The sequence below is a fragment of the Lutjanus erythropterus genome, chromosome 9 (genome assembly GCF_056507025.1).
Source record: "Lutjanus erythropterus isolate fLutEry1 chromosome 9, fLutEry1.hap2, whole genome shotgun sequence".
Classification (NCBI taxonomy): domain Eukaryota; kingdom Metazoa; phylum Chordata; class Actinopteri; order Lutjaniformes; family Lutjanidae; genus Lutjanus; species Lutjanus erythropterus.
In genome coordinates this window covers 14,592,881-14,615,537 of record NC_139325.1, presented here as the reverse complement: position 1 = coordinate 14,615,537, position 22,657 = coordinate 14,592,881, and positions in this window count along the sequence as shown.

The following is a 22,657-nucleotide window of genomic DNA, read 5'->3' as shown; positions in this document are numbered from 1 at the left end:
GGATGGAGGAACAGGGGGTGCTAGTTAGTTTGATCCATGTCCTTTGACACATTAGTTGAAGCATGGCAATAGATCAAAGTCTTTATAGGAAGGGTGGAGATGTCATTGATAGTGCGTGAGACATCAATGATGGCCACACATATATGATTCATATCAAGGGCAGACCCTCATTTGTAGTCTGCAGCAAGGGCAGGCTTTCATTTGTTGAATGCCTGCAGCTTTGTAACAACAAAAGCACGTAGAGTCACGATTTGTTACTGGTTTAAATCATCGAGCTCTGCACTATATAACACTTATCCTGAGTGACGAATTTTATATCGCCTCAGTGCATTTAAGATGACAGTCCAAAGAGTACGGGGTAGATTTGTGGAGTAATTGACTATAGACTGAAATTAAACTGATATTAAAGTGCAGCGAGTCTGACCAAAGGAACAATATCACTTTTTAACCTTGATGACAGACAGGAGGGTGGTGTAAGGGGTCCTCATGGCCATCAAGGCAAAGAGAGCAAGAGAGAAGCGGTGGAGAGGCATTAGATAATGAGAGGGGGCTAAGTGTAAGAGAAAAGAGACAAAGACAAAAAAAAATGAGTGGTAGGGAAAAAGACAAGTAGAGAGCAAATCAAGAGTCAGAGAAAAGAAATGAGGCAAACAGAAAAGACTGAGGAAAAGGATAGGGATTTTGCAAAAGACAAAGACAGAAGAGAGATAAAAGTGTTGTAAAAGTAAAGAATAAATAAAATCAGGAGTCAGGAGTACCTTACAAATGTGTGTGTGTATAGTCTTAGAGTTCGGAAATCCAAAAAATGAAAATGAAAACAACAAATGAAACCAAACAAAAGAGAACTACATAGTCATTTAAAAGTCAAGAGAGTAATATTAAAACATTACATTATGTACATGACCTTTGGCCTCCATACAGATGTTTGTTTTCAGAGGGAGTTCCTCTATCATCACATAGTTATGGGATGCTGGATATAGCAACATGCCATGATTTGTTGACAATAGCATCAAAAGCAATAACAGAATGTTTCCCCTGTCAAAGTGAATTTGGTCCTAACAATGGAGATATTTTTAAGAAATCTATTTTTAAAAAGGTGCTAACATAAAAAAAACTGAAACAACTGGAATTTGGCAGCATCAAAACAGCCTTGATGGTGCATCTCACCATTACACAACAAAAAAAAGAGTGAAGTTGTATTAAGGACTTTTCACAGTGCATAAGTGTAGCCCTGGGCTGAGAGTTGACCCTGAGATAACTTGGCCCCTTTTCACACACACATTGTTTGCCCAGGGTTAACCTAAGCCCAGGGCAATAAAAGTCATATGGCACCTCTACTAACCCTGTGTTAAATGTCTTGAAAGATAAACTTATGTTTACATTCTAAAATGACGCATGACTACACTTAAACAACCTCTAGCCTCATTTCACACTGGAGCTTTTTAGTTCTGTGCTTGATCAATTTTTAGAACATAATACTGCAACTTTGGGCTGACCCTGTTCCAGAGGGGTGTACTACGAAGCGAGATTAATGGGTTAGCGAGCTATGTTGAGTCTAAAGCCAGGATTTTCAGTGTCACGAAGGTGGCTCTCTTTTAACCTGGCTAGATCACCATGGTAACTTATACTAAACTCATAGCCTGGTCGGGAGCAGGTTATGTTCAGAGTTTATGATTAAATCGTCTGTAAAAAGCGCCGTTCTTTAACTAATTATTGTCCTAACAAGATTGTTTATGAGCGATATAGCTTTTAAACTGAGGGAGGAGGTTAACAATGAAAAGTTGTTGAGCTGTATGTTCGTAATATCACCGAACGAATCCATCTAATGTAAAAATGAAACAGCGGCACAAACGGTATACATCGCGCTGTCATGATGGTAACCCCCGTTTGGTGATGCAGAGTCATTTTCCCCGTTTGCTCCAGATCATATTAACACTTTAAATTTACATGGTATATAATCCACACAGTAAAATAATGATGAAGCAACTACAGACACTTTGAATACTTTTTACTGTTATCTGTTTTGTCTTGGTGATTTTGCAGCTCAGATCACTGATTAGAAAATTCATCATCATTTATCACAGACAATCTTAAATCAGTTACACTCATTTTACGTTGGTTTGGTCAAAAACTTCAGTGATCTCCACGTCTCTGTCTTCATAGGACAGTGTCAGACTGACTTCATCATGTTTAAATCTGCTGTATGGACACACTGCTGTGTGCAGTTTTCATGTTAGAATAAACGGCAGCATTAAGACCACATTTAGTCCATCAGTCATTTTCTGACACCATTCTTCTTCTACTGCTTTATTTACACCAACAATGTTGTCTAATAAAAAAAAAAAGTCTTTAAAAAACAAAAAAACAAACAGCCCCGCCCCAAATCCCACCTTCATGAATGTTATGTTAAGTTTGTGTCTCATAAACGTAGGATTTATTGCAGACTGGATTAGTTTCAGTTGTATAGGTGCAACTGGAAATGGTACAGTACTTATTTGGTGACATATGTCCTGTCTCACTAGCTAACTACCAGCCAACCATGTTCACCTAATAAAGATAATCTAAAGGGAACTATTATTTGCTGAAATCAAACAATTAATGTAAATTAATAATTTAGCCCTATCAATAATTTAGACAATAAATATTTAATAATTAATGCCTTTATTTTATTCCATCAAAACCCAGTCACAAAACTCTTTACAAAACATCAAAATTAAAACCGAAACTTCGGTATCACACAGTCTGCACGTATGCTGTCCATCAAACGGTTTAAATAAAATCTAAACTTTCTCATTTGGATTACCATTAATTATGATGCAGGTTTGCTGAAAAAAGTGCAGGTTCTGTCCATAAACTGAATCGAAAATGTTTTATTAACAAACCCATCTGTTACAAATGCGCTGAGTGAACCAGTAAAACAAAGAGTGGACCCAAAATGCAACATGTTTTGTTTCTGGGGTTTCATCTGAAATCCTTCAGTATTTTCTAAATAGTCTATTATATAGTGTGTCTGTCAAAACAAAGTGATTGTGCATCAGCAGTGTTCCCATTACATTGAAAAGTAAAGAGGTGAACAATTTTGGGCACAGAAAATTATATCCATTATGAAAACATAGTCAATATGACCACTGGTACACATACACCAACAAAACAAAAATCTTTAACACTTAAGGAATATAAAAAGGAATAGGACAGATTCAAAGGAAGCAGCTTTGATATCTGTCTGATGGCTCCGACTGTATCGATTATCTTATCAGCCTCACATAAAGCATGAGAGTCTGACTAGGACATTTAAGGAGACCAAACTAAATATCAAACTACCCTTAAACATTAAAGCAAAAAGCTCAATCTTACTAGAAACAAAAGGGTTGAGCTTTAGAGCGCATACTGCTAAATATGTGGTATATATTTTTATAATCTCACTGAACACTGTGACATTGATTTATAATATGTCGCCACACAAAAAAACAGTGAAACCAAAAACACTGACTGCTTGTATTAAATGATGCATTATGTTGCACACTGACATCAGCATGGCTATCCCATCTTAAGCATCTTCCCAGGAGATTGAACTTTATTGATCCCTGTGGGGGACATTGTGTAGTGTCCCTCACACTGATACACACTAAATTTGAAACTGTTGGTGGCAAACTGAAGGCAGCAAATGCAAACAGTGAATGGACTGCAGTCTAAAGCATCAAACTTTTTGAAAAACATTTGAAAATTCATTGGAACCAAAGAGGACTATTATACAAGCTCAAGTCTGGAGAAGAAGAAAAGAAAGCTATTTTACATCCCAAGGTCTTTCCTCTAAACATTTCTTCAGACTCTTTTTTCAGTGCTACAAATGTGTAGGAAGCTGTAACTTAATTGCATATGTGTTTAACTTATAAGACTGTCAACATTTTCCTGTTGTTAAAGGCAAAAAAAATGTGAAAGAATAGAACTATTACAATTATTCAAGACCCTACAAGGTTATGTGCTTAGGCCTAGCAGCATCACATAATGAAATCTGATATATAATCAATCAAATATCAACACACAGCAGTAAGACTCAGTACTGTAGATAAGAATGTATTAAGCTAGGCCTTGAGGTGCATGCAGACAGCAAGCACGAACACCAGGCTGTCATTTAACACTGTTATGTTCTACAACACAATGTAGGAGGACACAACATTGCCACCATGGCAAATGATTCCACTGGTATTACCATAAAAAAAAAAAAAAAAAGACAAAAAAAAGGATCAGAATAGGCTGCTGGAACAAATGAAAAAATTGCTCCTTTATGGTTTTCTCTGAAGTGGTTTCCATGATAACACACATGCTTTCTGATCATTGTTGAATATCATTCTACTTCAGTGGTGGCAGCTAGAAGCCACGTGCCAACATGTGCGACAGGTATAAAGGTACTGTTGTATGTAGATGGGTAATAGCCGTCATGACGGTGGTAACCACCCGCTGTCTGCCAGCAACTTTAAACTGATGTTTTGGTAAAACTATAAAAACTTCAATTCATTCACTGCTTTGGGTGCTATTAATTACCAATATTTCAGCATGACACAGATTTCCACAACCATATTTAATAATAATCTCACTGGTAACTCATTAATGTGTTTTTGCCAATTAAACTGCACTGGAAATTTGGGTGGGTACCTGGGAGCAATTCATTATTGCAATATATTACAGATGTACTGAGAAAGGTTTCTTAGCTGTTTCTTTGGGAAGCATCCATGCATGGTACCTTAAATCATGAACTGGCAAACTGCTGTCGGAGGCTCAAAAAATGCTTCACAGCTTGAGAATTTTAAATGACATCAACTGGATAATGCCTCACAGGTTCCATATATTCACACGCAGTGTTTCACTGGGATGCATGGCAGCATTTGTGATACAGTTTGCCAACGAGGTTTAGTGACATAAAAGGCGCTGAATGCTGGGCAACGTGTTCCTTAGCAAATCATTAGAGCATGCTCTGGATTTAAAGACGAAGAAGGATCCGTCTCTTTTAAAAATGGTGGCAGCGTAAAAAAAAAAAAGATGGTGGTGAGGATTAGGACTGCTTTAGCTGAGCTCATTTACATCCCCAGCATCAGCAATCTAATGCTACTTGAGGAGGGATTAAGCCTCTCTCCCCTTGACTTTGATCAGATATACAACACTTGTCTTTCTACTTAGAAATATTCACCCCCAAGGATAGAAGGGAAGGAACTCATGTATAATTTTCTACACTACCTCAGGTTTTTCCTTTGTAATAATCCCGGTGTTAATGCAAAGGCAGTGACTACGTCTACAGTAAGTCCCTCATTTGCTCAGCTGCAAGTCATGTTAAACATTGATAGGGTCGATGAATAGTTAAGAGATCTGTAAAGAGTGCAGAGATGCAATTCATAGTGCACCATGCGTGACTGCTGGGGGTCATTTCATTACAGTGACCATCTCTCTGTAATTTTAGATTTTAAATGAATTATGAGGGGACGATTAAATGAGCAATATGGCCGGAATACGGAGTAAGGTCCTTTTTGTTTTATTTAATGTAATGATGACCACATTTTCATTCTGATGAAATCATTATTATAATATTTATCAAAATGATATTGAATATGGAGGTTCATGTTGGTAATATGGCTCTTAATCCAAACAGTATTAAAATGGCTGCCTGTTATCAGTATTGTGGATTCAATGTAAGGATTTCTGGCAGGAGCTTGGTGAAGACTTTGAGCTATTTTCAAATCAGTTTTAGCTGTAGAGGACAACTTAGCACTCACTTGGACTGCAAAATCTTGCCACGGGCAAGTCAAATTTTCATATTTGAATTCTCAATCTGTGTAGCAGAGAGTTGAGAAGGCATTTGTAGAGAGAGCTGTGTGCTTAGTCTAGTCACATAACCAGATATGGAAATGTTTTCAAAGAGTAAGGTTCTTCTGTGAACTAATTCTCTTATTCTGTTGGACAGTGGCTGGCAGCCAGAATGACAGTGTATCAATACACCATATTCTCATGTTACCAAGCTGTCCCTGTTTGCTGTCTCACTGCCTGGTTTAATGAATGTCCAGAGACAAGTTAGATGGAAGGAATCGAAATGGGCTCCTGGGAGGAGCAGTGGCAACTCATGATTAGAATAACCATTAATTCTCTATCTCACTGCCTTTCTGCTTGGAGTTGATTCCTCTGGTTTTCATGTCAGTCTTTCAGTCTCTGTGACTCTGCACTTACACCATCCCTACACTTCTATTTGTAAACCTTTCTCTGTTTTTCTGTTAGCGTTTTAAGCTATAATGTTGCCTTTCAAAATTAAAAGAACATTTGCAGTGACTGGTTGCAACCAAAAACACACAAACCCTATAAAAAGGATCAAATGCAAGTATCAGTACTTAGTACTGGGTTATTGCAGTCAATGCCTTAGAGGTACTAAGTACTAATACCTAGCCCTACTACTACTACGATGGCTTTAAACTAACTACAGTATATGATTAGCGCAGAATTATTATATGACTGAAGTCACTCCAAGCCATCTAAGCCATAAATTTGCTTTTCTCAATAACAGAGATATATTAACATGATGGTTGTGTGCGTTGTCTCATGAAAAGACAATGTTGTCTCATAAAAAGACAAAATTGCAACACTTTATCCATACTGACTTCCATTTTGTGCCTCCAGGGTAAACACTACAGCGACCACTTAATTAAATGAAAGTTGACAACTCTGTCCAGCAAATATAGTTATATCTGATAATGTCACAGTTTAGTAATGATGTTTAATACTGCTCAAATTTGGGTTCTGCAGCTTCATTATCCTGCTATTAAACAGCAATTGTATTGGAAATTTGTATGTCCCCTACATTATTCTCTTTCCTCCTCTGTCTCCTGTGTTTCTGTCAGCTGTACACACACAAATATTTGACAAACAGGATGGACTTTGGAAGTTGGACAGGGATGGAGAAGAGAACTGGGAGAAAGATGAAAGAGAGAGAGAGATAGTAACAAAAGGAGGTGACTGGTTGAAAGACTGAGGTGTTGGGAGATGGTGGGGGGTGGACAGTGGATAGGGGAGAGATTTTGTGTTGCTGTGTGTTTAGCGTGAAACAATTGGTGATGAGCAGAAAGGGCAGGATCTCTGAGGAAATAAGATCAAAGGACCATCTGCCCACATACAGGAGCCGGGCCGGATTTAGATGAGAGAGAGAGAGGAGAGTGTGTGGCTCAAGCAGTGCCCAGGCCTGCAAAGGAGTGATGTTTCTGGCCCGTGGCAATAGAGGCTAACACCATCCTTGAATGGAAAGGAACCCTCCATCTGCAATTTTTGTTTCCTCCAAGCTTGCCATTTCTCAGACATATGCTGAACCACTTTCTTTTTCTGTGCTTTGCACTGTAGAGGGAGTCATGACGAGCAAATCTGCTCTGCTTGCTTTGGGATTGCATAGGATTGTATATGAAGATCTTTTTAATGTATCCTCTCGTCTGTTTGCATGACTTTTCAAAGAAGTCAAAATGTACTCATATACTCAATTAAGACATGCAGTTATTCCTTGCATTTCATCTCAATAACGAAAACCATGAGATCAATACAGTTTTAAAAAAACAAACTTGAGACTTACTTCAGAAATTTACACAATACTTTACAGTAATACTTTTCAGTTTTTATTCAGAAAATCATTTTAAGGTCAGTTCTTAAAGTTGGAAAAGGCTATTTCAGTATACAGCTATAGGAAACCACAAGAGCAGACTATTCTGTTAGATTGGAAGGGAATGATCGGTGTGTGAAAATGGCTTTCAATCCTTCTCTTTACGAGCTTTTGCCTAATGTCAGTTTATTTGTCCTTGCAGTATACCGTATGAAGTGGTGGCTGTGTCTAAAAATAATAGCAAATAGCTTTCAAGGTCTCCCTTTCCTCAAAATGAGACTACAGCAGCACTTCTCTGATGGTGGTTTGGGGGTAAAGTGAGGCTGACACGGCAAATGCAAAGGAAATGGTGTTGCCTAGCTGGGATATGCGTATCACAGGTTTAAGGCTCACCGAAACTGAAATAAATACCTAAATCTAATCAACTGAAAGTTATATTGTGTTAAACAAATGCAGCAAAAAGAAAAGTTGTTGAAATGTCCAACTGGAGCTTTAGACATGCTTGTAACATTGATTAAACCTAACTTGCCTATGCTGAGCTGCATCCAGTGTAAGTGGTGTAAGTGAGCACTTACAGTATCTGACCCACCATACCTAATGTGGAATCCATCATGCAAAATGATCCCACTCAGTTCTTTGTACAGACACTGTGACTACCTAGATACTGACAAATTACATGCTACTTGTACTACCTTGAGTCCCTACCTACTGTGCACACATCAGCTCCAATTGCATGAGATCACACTCTTATTTGCGTCTGTGAAATGACAGGTCTCGTCTAAGCACAGAAAGGGATAAACAGCATGGTATGCAGAGCGCTAGTCAGCCATCCATCAACCAGCCAGCGCAGAGAAACCATCATTATGCTGTAGCGTCTTCTCTCTGCCTCAGTTACATATGTACAGCACATCGTTAAGGGTTCAAGTCCAGGGCAACACAGTGTTTTTGAATACGCTGGAAAGATTCTGCATAGAAAATCAAGCAAAAAACATTATGAAACTCTGCAAGTGTCAGAAAAGAAAATCTATTACACCTCAAACAATGTGAACTCTTTTCAAACTTTTTGAAATATCAAAGTACAGTATATTAATACTGTGAACTGATCTTGGCTCTTGCTGTAAGCTCATATCGTATATGTTAATGTTATTTTTCAGTTTGTACTTTTTGGATTATTTCAGTAGTCTGAACTGCCAAATTCAAGCTAAGCGAGACAAATGTTCATTTATAATGCGGAAAAGTTGAGACTGCTGGCTGAGGCGCCTTCTCATACAGTATGGGGTGTTAAGACTTGGTGTATTATTAGCAGATTTGCATTGTGAAACCTGACCAGTAAAATACTTCTTCTCCTACAGATAATGTTCACTATTGGATACTTGTGATTCACATTACTGATTGATATCGACTGTCTTCACATTCCTGTGTAACATTATTAAGAGTCCAAATAATCCATCTTATTTTTAGGTCACTTATCCCGATACAGAGTATTTCATGATTATGTTTGCCATATTCATGTATCAGTAGTGCCAGCATATTCAAGGTGCAAGGCAAGAGAAAAGGCACACGGTAAATATTGCAGTTTCATTTAAAATCCTCCAAACTGTGGACTGTGGTCTTTTTTTCTGCTGGACTTGTGGTACGTGTTCAAGTTGACAATGGTTCTAGAAATGGTGGATGACCACTATCGACTAAGCGAGGCTGTATTTGGCATTTTTTACTGCCCAAAGCTTTCAGACTTGGTGTGCCTTTGTAGCTAATGTAACGTGATGTTGCTACCATTTCAGCCTGAGAGGAGAGGTGACTGTGACCCCTATAAAGCAGCAGAAGGAAACAGCTTATCAATTGTGAAAAAAACCCCACCAAATCAGAAAAAGCACTACACATTTCAAAGAAGAGGTGTTTAAGTCTCATACTTCACTAGTGTCATAATACAGCCCAAATGAAGATACAAAAATCTAGCAGTAGTGCCACTCCTGCTTAAAGCATTAATGTATTTAAGCTACTTGCTCTTGAATAAATATTTAATTAACCTTTTGAGCCACAGAGGCTCTAATCAACATGATTATAATCATTCCATCCCATCAGATTGCAAATAAATGTATAGAACTAACTAATGAAGACTTGTGGCACAGACATGTCACCCAATCACATAGTCATCAAGCTGTCAATCATTAAAATGCAATTAACTCTGGAAATCACACGACAAGAGGTCAAAACAAAGCAATCACATACTAATTTTATATTTCCTAGGGGAGCCCTACAATATGTAGATAACATCATGTATTCTCTGTGATACCCTACAGTCACATTGTTCAGCTGGGAGAAAGACTTGGCAGCAGCCAGTCCTCTCGTGCAGTTAAAATGATTAATAACTCCTTTTCAGTGATGAAACATCCTCACCTCTGCAGATTGGCACAGGAAAGTCCCACACTGACACACTGGCCGCGTTGGTCACACAGGTGAGGAGTGAGTGTCCGTCCAGGACATAGCCGGTGACGCACCGGTAGCGGATCTTGTCACCTACGTTGAACTGAGTTCCGTTCAGTATACCTTTGGGTGGAATCCCTGGGTTTCCACATGAGCTGCTTCTCAGCTCTGCAAAACGGAAAGAGAGGACAGTATTGTTAAGAATAACAATGTGTTGCTGCATAAAATACAGCATGTACCACAGTGTTTCTGTAATTTTGTCTGTAGTGATGTGCAGTGTGTTACAGGCTGCCAAAATGTAATTTTCATAGTTTTTGCTACTTAAATGATTCCTGTTTTATTTTTGGACATTGTTAATAATCTTGACTTCAGTTTAAGAGTCTACCTTCACTGTTAATATCTAGCAAATGTCTGCACTGAGTCTAAATTTCATGACATTGCTACTCAGATGCTTATTTATGAAAAGCTGACATTAATATGGGGAGATGAAAAATGCACTGCCCAGGGAGAGCTAACACACCGCACTGTGTTTTACCCATCTCTTTACATTAAGAGTCTACTAAATAACATAAATCTACAGCTGGGAGTAGCATTGAAGGCAATGAGAAAAAGGACATTTGCACAATGCGCATGTAAAGAAAAAACAAAGTAGTAATAAAAAAAAGGGAGGAAGACATGAAAGAATCAGCTACAGCTGTAGAGTATAATCATTTTCCCATATGCTCCTGAATGGCTGCTTTGTACAACAGTATGGGCAGAACTCAAATCACTTTCATAAAGTCACAGGTGAAAAAAAGCCTCATCACAAAAAAAACAACATCACAGCCCTGAATGTGCACTAGACTTACAATTTTTGATGAGCACCTATTATGTGATATCTACTGCAGGGCCTAGAGACAGGCCAAAAACATAAATTAACATGAATACTAGGCCTCCATAGGAAAGTTCACCCAACTTTAGGCACATTTTACTGTGAATTCACAACTTTCAAAGAGACAAGTTAAATGACCTGATGGTGAGATCTGCAATAGGCATGTTAACAGAATGACATGAATATTTCTCAAACTTACTGTCTACTCTTTCATTATCTCATTGCATCCCCTATGCTCTGCATCCTTAGTACCGTGCCTGTTATGTATCTATCATTCACTACTAATCATAGTAGAAACACTGATATTAGAGGCAAATGACTGCATGTCAGAACAACCATAATGATGAGAAACACTATTACTTGTAAGAAAAAAAAAAAAAAGCATTAATATTATTTCAATCCCTAGGCAGACATATTTTTGAAGATGGCATATTGAAGTTATACATCTTCCACAAAAAAGCAACTCCCGAGAAATTACTAATGCCATTCTTATGTGCTGACAGAGCCATCGTGCTTATGATCACTGCTCCTTCGCAATCTATTGAAACAGAATTCTGATAAAGATCTGCTGTAAGTTGCGATAAATAGGCCGGGAGGGCTGTTCAATCCTGTGTTCCTTTGGTTGAACACAATCTTACAGTACATTTGTCTTCTCCAATAGACCACCATAACTCAATCTCTGTCAAAATTCTCCTGCACACAGAAAATATCAGCTTTTATTTCAAGCTGCAGGACAGGACAATAACACATCACTGACTTTTGGCCCCAGCAGTTACATGTTAGTTTTTAAATGGACTATTCAGCTTGAAGGCAGGATCTGGGTCGGACCAGAGTCCATGTCACGAAACTTTAACACCTGTAGGAGTCACACTGCAGATTAATGATTTTGGGTCCTTTTAGTTGTCTACCTGCAGTCAACCTGTAAAAGATTTGGCCTGAAAAACAAATTATTTATACGGCAAAGCCTTTTTGAAGAGGTTACATCGGGTTTTAAAAATATATGTTGTTCATACTGTACATTGTTTTAATCGTGCTCCATACTCTGGTCTCTCAATTCACTGCAAACATTTTTTTAAATTGTTTTTACAAATTATACATCTAATGTTGTAACCAAAATAATGTCTCATCACTCGTTTTTAAATTACATCTGTATGGGTTTACCTCTACCACTAACAATCTTGTGACTGCGATTTAAAATGAGAATAACAAGAAACGGTAGTGCACTTGATTAGTGATGATTAGTAGCCTCTGTTTCATTGTCCGTTCACAAGTTAATATTTCACATAAACTACCTGTCAGGAAAAGATAAATTCATTAACATCCATCCTGAATAGCAATGTAAGTCAGCACAGACACTTTTATTATTAAAATAACACTGTTATATACAGTGAATTCTAGAGACACACTGGCTCAGACCACTGCATAACTAAATTTGTGGATAATGATCAATACAAGCCAATTAGTTTGATCAGATCTAGAGTAGTCCTGTTGATGAGAATATAAAACTTCTTCCATCCCACAGCTTGTGACTGATCATGCAGTCAAGTTAAATGATTATTTTTGATAATGTGCCATCTGTTTGGGGCTAATTATTCCAACTGGCAAGCCAGGAAACCAAAAGGCATTTTTACACTTAGATAAACTGTGTATTAAGGATGGACAGATCAATGGATAGACAGACAGACAGACAGACAGACAAAGTATATTTCACACCCTGATCCTGAAGATGATTTCATTGATAGACACATCAGTGACATCGCGTTTTCGAATGTTAATTTCCAGGAATCATTTTTGAAATCCAATTATTAATCCACTTTACGCTGCAGATGCTCACATACACATCCCTCATATGTATGATCACTAATGAATGCAATATAAATCCTCAGCATCAACTGCCGGCTGTTTATGTTTATGAACAAAATTAAATACCAACAGACTGAGCCGGGAATAAATCAGGAAGACCTCAGAGCATATGCGATTTCTTTTTTAATCAACTACAGAAATTTTTCATCTAACAAGTAAAATCCTGACATTCTTAACAGACTCAATACTCCAGTGACCATATTAGCCCAATACTCCGAAGTGTTACAATGGGCTCAGGAACAGTCAGGGTTGGACCCAAATGCAGACCACGCAGAGGAGAGCAGTTTTGAAAGGATATTTATTAAACCAAAGACCAACAAAAAGGCTTACATGAATAATGCAGGTGACAGTCCAAAATCCAGGCAGGGGAAGAAGAAACCAAAAAATCCATACGGAGGAAATCAAAAGCACGAGCAACCAGAACAACAGGAAACACTGACACAGGACAAGACGAGTATGAACCAACAAAAAAATAGGAGGACGAGACATAGGATAAAATACACTAGGGAGGGGGACGAAAACGAGACACAGGTGAGGGCAGTCAAACACAGGTGAAAATAATTACTGATCACAAAGGGCGGGAAAACAGACAAAGACAGGAAGTAAAACCAAAACACATGCGGGAGGAACAGAAACTACCAAAATAAAACAGGAAATAACCAACAAAATCCACGACACGAAGCTTCACTCGGGTAAATGATTTCTTACCACAAAAACAATATCCAAAATAAATTATAACTGCAAAGATTAGTTGATTAATCAATTAGTTGTCAACTATCAATCACCAACTGTTTTATTCATTCATTCATTCATTTTCTGTAACCGCTTGTTCCGTAAGGGTCACGGGCTCCAACTGTTTTAACAATTTATTAATTGTTCTGAGCCATTTTTTCCATTTCTTTGATTCTGATATGGCAGTAACCAAAATGTCTTTAGGTTGTGGATAGAACTAGACATTTGAGGACATTTGATTGATCACCTTTAGCAGACAGTCATAATTCTTCCCCATTTTGTGACATTTTATGGATCGAACAACTATTCAGTTAACAAACAATTGACAGATTAATCAATAATGAAAATAATCATCAGTTACAAACCTAATAAAATTAAACCGATCCAACAGGCACAGTAGCTTTTTAGGTTGATCTCTTTTTCACTGAGAGAGCTAATTGAAACACTGGCAGCTGAGTCTCCCACATTGTAACACCGGCTATTTTTAGACAAAAACCCCTGCAAATGAATCTGTCTGAAGAGGAGTAAAATATGTATAATGGGTTTATTATCTATTTATGTATGATCCATGCATTTCTTTTATTTCAAGCTGCAACACCTCCTTTCACAGGGGACTCACAAAGTTCAGTGAAAATACAAATGTCAGTTATGAGTGACAGCCTATTTGAACAATGTTTTTGTGACAGGTGCAAAGTGAAGGACGATGGGTCATATATCATATGTCATGTTAAATACAGCGCAGCACTAATGATGCGTGACCGGTGTGAGGGTGAGGAGTGAGAAGCTGAATTGAGATTCTATGCAGGATTGACATCTGACCAGTGCAGAGGTCAGGGGTGAAGAGGAGCAACCCACTCTCCTAATAATTAACATTCACATGCAACTGTTTTGCATTAGCAGGTAAACTATTGTTTACACTATGTTTGGTCAAACTTAGCCATGGCAGACTGCTTTAAGAGATAGGTCTAAGGTTGACTGACAAGGTTCACCTCTCGCTAATAGCCCATAATGTTATAGGTGTGTGCATAAATATATATAATATATTATTTATTCATTTGTTGTATACTATATCTATATTTGTTAAAATAGATCTAAAGTACCATTCAATAAATGTAAAGTCATATAAACTGGAGCATAAAGCCAATAAAACCTTAATAATATTCTGTGTTGACAAAATACTCAAATGTACATTTATCTGCTGTATTGTTTTATATCTGTGCTTCACTATCATCACCTACAGCTATGTACTGACTGCATGAATCCCTACATAGCACATCATGTTCCCTGGCAACAAACAGCAAATACTGTATGTCTCCATGGGACTTATTGAGAGCCTGTGAAATTTATATTTATTTGTTTGAAATATCAAATTTGTGGAGTTCAACAAAGTGTGACTAAGCACATCAAAGGCAATCTAAATATCTAAAATCTCACCACAACAACCCTTTACAGTGCGCTGCAGAGGACGTCAGATTAAAAGTCAGCAGACTGCTGAGCGGAAAACATTTGCATAAAAAACTAAACAAGACAGATAATCAACTGGTCAGGGACTGGTGCTGTATGAAGCCAGATGTTATTCAGAACATGTCCCACAAAGACTTCCGTCAGACCAGTAGTTTACAGTAACTGCACATTTACCATTTTAGGAGGGTGATGATCACTGGAGATTACCAAAGACACACTGTGCTTTAGATATTTAATGCTTGTCAGCCAATTAAAAAAAAACATCAACAGGCTGGGTGCTTGAACCAGCCTGCCAAGCATTTCTTGGATGACTTATTGGTTGAGAACTGTGCCAATTATGTTGGAAGGAAATTAGGGTGAGGTGCATGTGTATATTTCACATACTGTTCTGTACATGTCAGGTATGGACTTGCCATGGCATGTAGATCGAATGGAACTGCTCTCTCAGTTTTTATATATTGGGTGTATCAATCTCTTTTGGTTGGAAAAATATTCGGTGTCACTGTTCACTAATTGCAATGTCGGGCTAACTAAAGCTAAATGTGCAATCTGCAGCGATACTGAAGGGGAAAAAATCAGCATAATCAGGCTACTCAAGCTCAAATATCTTGGCTTGGGATTACAGAAAATAAAGTGATTAAGACATCACACAAAGATGCGTAGCTGACATGTCTTCCAGCAGAATACTTTTTATGCTGGTCATATCAATGGCCTCAAGTCCACTCCAACACACTACAGAACTTTGGGTAAAAACACTACAATACTGTTTCTATCATTTATGTAATCACCTTTAATGCGTATAGAAATTCTTAGAAAAGCTAGGCAAATATCAGAAATTATACTATACGACTGACTAAAGGGTTTGGGATAAAAATTAAACAGATGGGTGACAAATTAAATGAAGAATATACACCAGAAACAGCAGTATACGTTTTGACAACTGGACAGTGCTGTCTGAGAAAATGTGTATGAGCCAGGTTATGATGAAAAAAAAAACTACTTTGTAAATTGTCTTGTTTGACCACACTGGAAAGCAAAAGTGTGTATAGCTCTTCAAAACTACCACACCAGAAACCTCTTCCCCAAATCCTCTCCTCTGAATTCATAATTTGCCAGCTTTTCTCTCTAGAGGTTGAATATCCAATTCTTTCATAACATAATATAAAGGACAGGAAGCAACTTTTGCAATATGAGTGGAGGTGGTCTGTTAAGATCAAACATGTTTGCCACTGTTTTCAATACCACAGGGAACCATAGAGGGAAAAGAAATATTAAATATGAGATCCTGGAATTGAAAACCCAGCAACACACAAAGTGTACACAAGTGAGCACTTATTTACCAAGATTACTGCCTTTTCCTTGAACTGCCACAGCACAAATGTAACATGAAGGTCTGGCAAGACTCTTTAGTGCATAACTGATAAAATGCAAAATTAGCAGAGGAAAAGTGACATTGTGTGTACCTATGAGCTGGCTTTGATATTAACTAATGGTACCATTTCTTCTTCAGTGAATATTTGCAGTAGGCCTAAATTTTCAACATAGTGTACATTCTTTGAACTGTCTCTCTGTACTTCATTCGCAGTTTATTCTTTGCCATTTTTACAACGTGCTACTGCTTGCAAGTGTTTGGATTAACCTGATGTGACAAAGAGTAAAATCGAAACCTCCAAAGTTTGTGGACTGCTTAGTGTCACAAATCATACCCAAAAGCAGCCTGTAGCATGTGAACCCTGAACAGAGCTCTAATTTCAGCTGCCAGATGTTGCGGGGACACTGGACAGATTGCACTCAGCCAAATAAAAATGTAATAGCATATAAATTATTTTACAGGATGACACCACATATTACAAGAACTGTCTTTAATAATTTCCCGTGGATTTTATATGCAATGCAAGGATATGATGCATTTAATACTCATGCTTAAAAAGATACACATTTCTACCCACTATAATAAGTATTGTGGCCTACAGATTTTAAGTGAATGCTTGTGTGCATGGTGTTTATTTTTTTATTTATACATTTACTGATGATATTACATTCAACCAGACTTCAGGTATCTTTCAGACATCCATTGCTTTAATCATTAGTTTCCAGCAGCTGTACTTGAAAGAACTATGCAGAGAAACAAAAGACCCACTCTTACAAGTAAGTGTTTGGAGAAACTCACCCAAGGTCACTAATTAAAAAGTAAAAGATGCATCCCAGCTGTAATTATACCAGCACTGACTCACTGGCCTTTGTTGTGCGTAAAGTCATAACTAATGTCTCAGACAGACATGGCTCTAGAATTAATTCACAGGATGTGTTGCAGATATACAGCAGTTGGTTTGGATAAGGCATCTCATATATGCAAAATAAAACTGCCTCAGTTGCACCAACAGTGGATACATGTCTAATGTGAAACTGAAAAAATAAAGTACTTTGAATAATAAGCTGCTCTTAACAATGAATTGGGATTTGTAGTTGTATGAGGCTTTGAAGAACACCCTGAAGTAATCAAGTGTTTTAGATAGAATTAGCCCTGAGCTAACAAGTGTTGCTGTCTGGAGGACCCTAAATAAACTGTTGATATAACTGAACCTTGGGAAAACAGCTGCTTCTAAACACCAGGGGCTGAAGCTGAGGCTGGTGCAAAACCTCACACAATCTGTACAAACTTCACTTCAAGGTGGGGAAATAAATGCAAACAATGATAATACAGTGCAGATAGAGCAATTTGAACCTCACAAAGCACCACCAAATTTGCAAAACAAATCCTGGTTAAAAATGGCTTACATGGTGCTTAACATCATAATATACAGTAAATATAATTTGTGATGCCAGAGAAAACCAAATACAAACAACATTAATATGATGTTGCAGAGTGCTTTTAACCAAATCTTTTTGGCCTATCCGAAACTGAGAGGAGGTAAAAACAGAGCTGTAATTTAAACGTTACCTGGTAAACCAACATCGCACATTAAAGAGTAAAGACCACAGTAAAGGAATTTTGTCATGATAACAAAACTCCTGTACAATATTTACCAACCGTTGCATTCACAGACGGTGGGAGTGAGACAGGCTTGCATTATCCCTCATCACAGTGGTAACGAGTGAGTTATGTGAACTGGTAAATGAGGTAGTTGGGTGCGAGATTTCTCTGGGGCTGAGCTATTTATTTCGCCTGTATATCTAATGACTCTCTAGCCCTTTGAAGAAGATGGAAGTTTGACGGAGTGGCAGTGTTTGTGAGCAGACAAGCAGCACACGTTTCCCCACAGGATATGCCTGTAGACTGCCTGTCTGGCTTCCTAGCTGGCTGCTTGAGTAGCTGCTGAGCTGGATTTTCATGCAGGCAAGGAAAAGAGTATTGACTGAACCCATGTTGGATCTCAGGCCAAAGCAGCTGTTAAACAACACATGCTCAGACATGCACACAAACACACACACATACACGTACTTTTCCAACTCGGTGGACAATCTGTATGGCCACAGAGGGATAAATGAAATGATTTGGAGAGAAAAGATGAAATGAAATGTTTTATGGGTCAGCTGTCTTTCAAAGACCTTTCCAAAAAAGGGCAGGTTGAAATGGCATCGAGGCAGGTTTTAGATAGGCATGGCAATGCTTTTTTTGCAAATACACAACCTTCAACAAAGGGCAAGCAGATAGCATTACTCTCTACTTGAGACATGCACGCGGCATAGCTGCAGCCTCTTTCTATCCCTTGGAAAGCTACAAGCACCAGTGGTCATTGCTTGGCTGTGTTGAAGAAAAACCTCCATATCTCTAATCTTCAATAAATGCATCTTGACCCTTTGAGGCCATGCCTAAGTGTTAAGGTTGCAAGATTACACAGACAGACTGAGTGATCGCATAAGAAAGTGGGCACTAATCCGTAATAAAATTCGTAGAAAGTTGGCGCTGGTTTGCATTTCAACATACTTGACAAAAGATTGACAGGCCGCTCAGAAATTAGATTCCATCTGGCTATGTCCTTCACTATGTCCTTCATATGCATGCAGATTTAAATCCACTTAATTGCAGTCATGATTCAATCATCTCTGAGAGTCTACAAGCATCACACATTTTTAGTCAGAAGAATGGGCAGCACATACATATTCATGTGTGAGATGTAGCTAACCATATCAGCATAACAAGGAAAAAAGGTACACAGAGGTGACAGGGAGTTTTATGGTTTGCAGATGCATACATTATGGATAAGTACATTGAATATTTGTATTTTAAATGTGTCAGTCATAAGGGTTTCTGGCTGAAAAGAATGGAAATTTATGATGATAGTCAACCCTGTGGGCTTTCAATTCAGATGGTGATGATGGTAATGATGATGATGATGCCAATTAACTTTCTTCTACATATTTCGTCTTGAATTGCATCATCATAAAATCAAAAACTAATGTAGCATAATTATTTCACATCCAACACAGAGATGAGACTGATCCCATCCAATATTGATATCGAGGGCCCAATATTGACAGATTGCAGTTATTAGATATGAAACTAACATCACAAATCCGTGTGCCAATCCAGCTTGAAAGTCCCAAGTTTTTATTTATTGAATCTATGCAGCACAAAAAGAGAAATAATTAACAGGTTTTTTTTAACTGTTTAACACAGCACCTCTACATGATATGTTACTTGGGACATGCATCCCACATTGCCGTTGTAAAATACAGTTGGAGTGAAGAGATGTAGCCAACTCACTCATGGATACAACAATAAAATTTATAAACCTGCAGCAAAAATTACCAACATAAACCTCTTTGTTCTGAACAAAGACATCACAAAATCATTACAAACATTAAGAAAAAAGTAGCAATCGCATTTTGGAACATAAAATGCAATGAATGATGGGAGATGCAGCACACATGAATTTTGCAAGCCACAGTCGTGCCCCACAAAGGTTGGAGTCATAAGTACAAGGCTCTGGAGCATGCATTTAGCAACATGAAGGCTAAACAAAGCTTTCCAAATGATGAAAACTCTGACTAAAATGACACAAACACAGTCTATTAACATCAGCTGACACAGATCTTACAATGACAATCTTACAATTTCATTTAGCAGGTGCTTTTATGCAGCAACATGCATCTGGCAGCTGATACAACAACAACTTATAATAACCATAATAACCATAATAGGCTCTAGGTATCAACAGATATCCATATTCAGGTATTAGAAAAAGCTGATTGTGCATCTCTGTAGGGTGTTACGTTAATATTTTGAGCAATTACTGTATACAATATACAAGACTAGGTAGGTAATACACTGTTTTAAAATCAATAGCACCTTCATACCATGGATTTCAGGGGAGACTCCTCTAGAGGCTTGAGTAAGTTAGATAGCTGTTAAAATATTTATGCTGTGTGTGTTGTCCTGCACACCAGGCTATTAAAGATTGAATGATAGTCATAAGAAACTGAGCTGTACATGTTATGGTTTAAGTATTGCTATACCAAAACTTTACTTAATCCGTGTGACTCCCACACTTTCAAAGTGACAACACAGCTAGATGACATAATAGCTCCTTATGCCCTCAATGGAAAATATTCTCAACTGTCCTTATTACTCTTCAGTATTGAGCAGTGGGAAATGTCTGTGCCTCACATGTAACAAAATGTGATTAACATCCAAATCAGCATGAAATTCAGTTGAAGATTACACAAGAAAAAGGTGGAGGCAGAGGAACGAGATCGAATTCAGCCAAGCCACCCACTGGAGATGGAGAGAGAGAGAGGGAAATATAGGGGAACAGAACAGAGAGAAAAGCAGAGCAGGGGCTGGAGAGACAGAGCACAAATGGGCAGATGGAGAGGGGAGAGGTCCTGGACTGGCCAGGTCTAGGGCAGGTGGGCAGATGAGGAGGGGGTAAAGGGGGGATGGAAAAGGACATTGTGGAACTGAGGCTAGAGGATGGGGTCAGCCTATTCGTGCAGGAGATGTTACAGCAATACAATACAATACTATAGAAATTAAAGTACAGAAATAACCAGAGGATATTGGGCTTACAAGACAAAGAAGCACATGTTCAGGAGACTAGAAAGAAAATGTCAAAATGACACATGTAAGAAAGGAGATAAAATGATAAAATGAGGAGGAAATGAAAGGAATGCTTAAGACAAAATACAAAAAGTATCATAATTACGGAACGGAGAGAGAACTAGAAATGGATGGCTGATGGAGTTCACATGAACAAGCAGAAGCGAAAAAAGTAGGGGTGAGTGAGATGGTCACAGAAGGATAGTTCATATTTAGACAGCTCCCCGCTGCACTCAGCTCTGCTTCAACACAGATAACTCAGTACATCCATTAGTTCAACTAATTCCCATCGCCATCTGCCATGCAATTTCGGATGCACCTCTGGAGTCGCAGAAAAGGTTCAGGACTTTGGGGGGAGGGATGTTGATTTGGAAAATATGAGATTAATTTGCTTAATTGAAGTACCTAATGTTTCCATAACTCAACAGTGACAGTGCAGGAAAATAAGGTGAGTTAGCGTGATCACACATCCCTCTCTTAAAGAATAAATGGTGTCTGCCTCTGATGGATTATTCTCCTAAATGAAGACACACTGATCATAGTCTCTAACTGAAATGTCAGATTTCTTTTATTCTTCATTCAAATAGCCATTTCAAATAACAGTCAACGACAAAGAGCAAAAAATGACGCTTTTCTTACCTTCATAAGCTACCTTAAATCCATGAGCGCTTACTGCAAAGTCACTAGTAAGCCTCAGTGAAAAAATGGAGCCAGAACTGGTAACAGGCGGAGGGATGGTAAATCCTGTTAACCTGCAGATAAGAGAGAGAGAGACCTCAGTACTGAATGTATGATTCAGTTCATATCAAATCAAAATTAGAATTACATTGTGCAGTTGTACCTCAAGCATAATTACATGTAAGACACTTGTTTAAACAAAATCTATTATTTTATTATGGTATCACAAGTTCAAGATTTAGTTGAAAGTCAACTGGAACGGAATTCAACAATCAAAATTGAAAGGCAGCATTGAATTCAAAGATGAGATGGTGTAGTTTAACAGATGTTATATTACACTTGATATCATATAGACTTTATGTAGTCTTCATGTAGTCCTTTTAAAGATTTTGAAAATGTTGATTTGCTGATGTTTATAAATTAAGACCTGACAAAAGCTACCAGTGCAAAAAAATCTTTAAATTGAGAAAAAAAAAGTGACCTAAGATCCTAAGTCAAATCAAATCATTGATTTGGACAATCATGACACCCTTTTTAAAATTATTTTCATTTCAATATCATTTTTCAGCATTCACATACTGTGACCACACAAGTTCATGAGCAATGAATCAGCCTCCAGCAATAGATGCCACTATTCCCTCTGATATCTGCCACGATTTAGGCTTTTCCTCCCAATTGTGATTCCAAACAGACAACGTGGTTAAAAAGTTGTGAGGCAGAAACCAAAACCAAAATGGATTTGTTAACATCTGTCATTTTTGTATTTACATTAGACTGGCCACAAGGTGAAGTGGCTGACCGTGTGAAATGTGTGCACTAAAATGCAACGATACACAAAAAGCTGTACACCGCAGGAACTATCACTAAAAGTAATGACTGTTAGAAGACCTCAAACCTCACACCACCAGTGACTTTGTGCGCTGTAGCATTTTGTGTCTAATAAAAACAGAACTGCTCTGAG